Source organism: Chenopodium quinoa, unplaced genomic scaffold, assembly GCF_001683475.1.
Source record: "Chenopodium quinoa cultivar QQ74 unplaced genomic scaffold, ASM168347v1, whole genome shotgun sequence".
NCBI lineage: Eukaryota > Viridiplantae > Streptophyta > Magnoliopsida > Caryophyllales > Amaranthaceae > Chenopodium > Chenopodium quinoa.
The window spans coordinates 11,942,343-11,945,631 of NW_018743292.1; the positions used below are offsets into that span (position 1 = coordinate 11,942,343).

At 32.4% G+C, this 3,289-nt stretch overlaps 1 long non-coding RNA gene across 1 annotated transcript; it reads left to right on the top strand.

Annotated features, from left to right (window-relative positions):
• LOC110737066 lies at window positions 1-2,293 on the top strand. Its single transcript, XR_002514330.1, has 3 exons — window positions 1-431; window positions 1,472-1,573; window positions 1,845-2,293. It is a non-coding gene; the product is annotated as an uncharacterized LOC110737066 (long non-coding RNA).
• Window positions 2,294-3,289: the final 996 nt, after the last annotated feature.

Below are 3,289 nucleotides of genomic sequence, written 5' to 3' on the forward strand. Positions count from 1 at the left end.
GAGATTGGATCATGTAAAAACAAACCTTAAGCTGAAAACTGAAAACAGATGATCTAGACCATTGAATTTTTATTTTGTAATCTTGACCGTCCATTCTCTCTGCTCTATTTTTATCTTTCTTCAATCTCACGATCTCACTATTTCTCTCTCCTCCTCCCAAAAAATCATCAAATTTCAGAGGAATTTGCTTCAATCTTCATCAATAATTTGCTTCAATCTTCATCAATTTCGTCTTTAGCTTCAAAATTGAACCTGAAAAGTGAGTTTTGCGTTTCAACAATCAATTATGTGAGTTAATCATTTTCGTCGCTGAATATTCATCCCATTGAAGCGAGTTTTGAGCTTTCTCCTCCATTGAAGCGAGTTTGAGCTTTCTCGATCCTCCATTGAAGCGACTTTGAGCTTTCTTCTCCATTGAAGCGGCTTCTCAGGTAGTATTTCTTAAATTATCGACTATCAATTTCACAATCTAGGGTTTATTGCTAGTTAATTGCTCGAATGTTTTTGTTATGGAATATAAATTGTTGTTTGGATTCGAAATTTGTTGTATAGCATGCGATTTTGTGACTTTTGCTCATCAATTTTTTCGACTTTTTTTCATCAATTTTGTTCGATTTGTTTGATTTTGCAATTTCCTGTTCGATTTTGTTCGATTTCCTGTTTGATTTTGCTTGGTTTTTGTTCGTTTTCATTTGTGATTTTTGTTCAATGGCAAAAACCTAATGTTCCTGGATTACTTGATGAAGTGAGAATAGGTCAGAATGTTGTTGTCATTTCTTGTAAATTGAAATTGTGATTATCTGTGGATACTACATTCAGAAATGGAGAGGCAACAATAAAAGCCTTTGTTTCGGTTAGTTTGTCTCTTGGAGACCAGCCGCTTGCTGCTCAATTTCAGGAAATTCCTGCAGAGCTTCGGATGTCAGAAGCTGAGAGGGTTGGATGTAGGCACAAGCACTTGATATATATTTTTGTCAAAATAATGAAACCACCTAATTAACAATGCTAATTTGTATTTACTTGTTATATACTCTGGAGAGGTTGCTGGCTTTAATTGAAATGGACCAAAGCAAACCTGATTTGAAATGGATTAACGCAATTCCTATCAACAAGAACACAGTAAGTTATGGCCTTTTAATTTGAAGTTAATTAGAAAGTGAAATTAGCCTAACAGCCTTACCAAAAGATGACCATCACCTCAAGTATGACCCCACCTGTATTTGAATTGACCCTACTACTACTGCTTGAAGTTATGCTATGCCTAATAGTGGCAAAAGTTATACAGTTTATAAAGTATATAATGTATGATATTGGTTTTTGATTCACTAATGCCTAGTAATGGCAAAAGTTATACAATTTATAAAGTATATAATTTATGATATTGGTGTTTGATTCACTAATGCCTAATAATGGCAAAAGTTATACAGTTTATAAAGTATATAATGCATGATATTGGTGTTTGGTTCACTAGTCCTCTTTGGCTCTGGTGGTGGCTTTCAAGATTCTTGAAACCAGAGGTCTAGGGTTCAAGGACTGGTGGAAAAACAGCTACAGAGGAAAGATACTAGATGAGGTATTACAAAACACCTTCCTTTTGATTTTTGATATAATTGTAAATTAGTGGTATGCTGAGTATTACTGTATTGCTTTACTGCCTTTTATTTTGTTGTGCAATTTTAATTTTATAAATAGTATGTCAATTACTAGCATTGCTAGATTGTTACACTGCACGGACATAATTACTTCATAGAAAAATTATCTCAGATTCTATTTCTCACAAAAGAATGAACAAAAATGAGGGTCATTTGGCTTGTTGCTAATCAATCACCCTTTCATTATTTCAGTGCAAGTTCTGTGGCAGGGAGGGTACTATTACAATGATACCAAAATCTGGCCGCTATCTAACAGGTGATGACTGTGAAGCTGGAAAGTTTGTCCGTTTGATGAGCTTTGATTGCCGGGGTTTGGAGCCAGTGGACTACTCCTTTGGTGGTGACAAGGAGGAGCAGGAGAAATTATCCGATGACAAGGAGGAGCATGAGAAATTATCTGATGACAAGGAGGCCAGAGAAGGAGAAGTTGATGATAATTACCTTACTTTTGTAAATAGTGACATCTATATAAATGTGGTCAATGTTGTCAAAATTTATATAATTACCTTATTTTCGATATAATGACCTTAGATTTATGGAAATGTTGTAAATTTTGGTTCAATCACCTTATTTTTATATATAGTGACCTTTATTTTTGTATATAGTGACCTTTATGTAAATGGTGTCAAAAACTCAGATATAGTTACTTTATTTTTGTATATAGTGACCTTAATGTAAATGTTGTAAAAATTGTTATAGTTACCCTATTTTTGTATATAGTGACTTCTATGTAAATATGGTCAAAATTGATATAATTACCCTTTTTTTGTATATAGTGACTTCTATTAATAGGATCAAAATTGATATAGTTACCCTATTTTTGTATATAGTGACAAATGTTGTAAAAATTGATATAGTTACCCTATTTTTGTATATAGTTACGTTATTTTTATATATAGTGACTCTATGTTATTTTATTTTTTTTTAAACCGTTAGATCTTGTTAGTAACAATGGATGGTTGAGATTTTCTGTTTTTAGTTTTCACCATAAGCCCTGTTTTTAGCGGAACCTCCCCGTATATATATATATATATATATATATATATATATATATATATATATATATGTTTTAATTAATCTAGCCAATATTTATTGGCTTGTTTTGGTAATTGTTACTACTACAAATAATGCTAAAGTCAATATTAATGCACTAATACCATTCCTAAAATTTGTTGGGAAAAAAAAAATCATTTCAGAAACCTCAAAGAAAAACTAATCAACCAATTCAAAAACAATGTTGAAAATTGTATTAGTCCTAATAATTTTGTTCTCGATTGTGAAAGATCAATCATTTGTTACGGGTTGGGGTGTGTTTAATTTCCGGTTGATTATACGGTGGAAAGTGAGAATGGAATAACCTCTATCTTATGGTTCATTGTACAAAATATGGTGCAAAAACCAAAGATCTTGGGGTTTCTCCAATTACTCAAAGAACTAGATATAGTTGGACTTTTAAGTCCGCTTATCATGTATTTGTGTACTATGAATGTTGCTTGAATTGGCCTTTTCATGGTGAAGTATAGTTTACAACTCGAAACAAGGTTAATTATAAAAATTGGGTCAACGTTTATGGATAATAACTATTAAATTGGGCCTATTGGCCGTATTGGGGCTATAAGGCTTGGTATGAGGTTTGA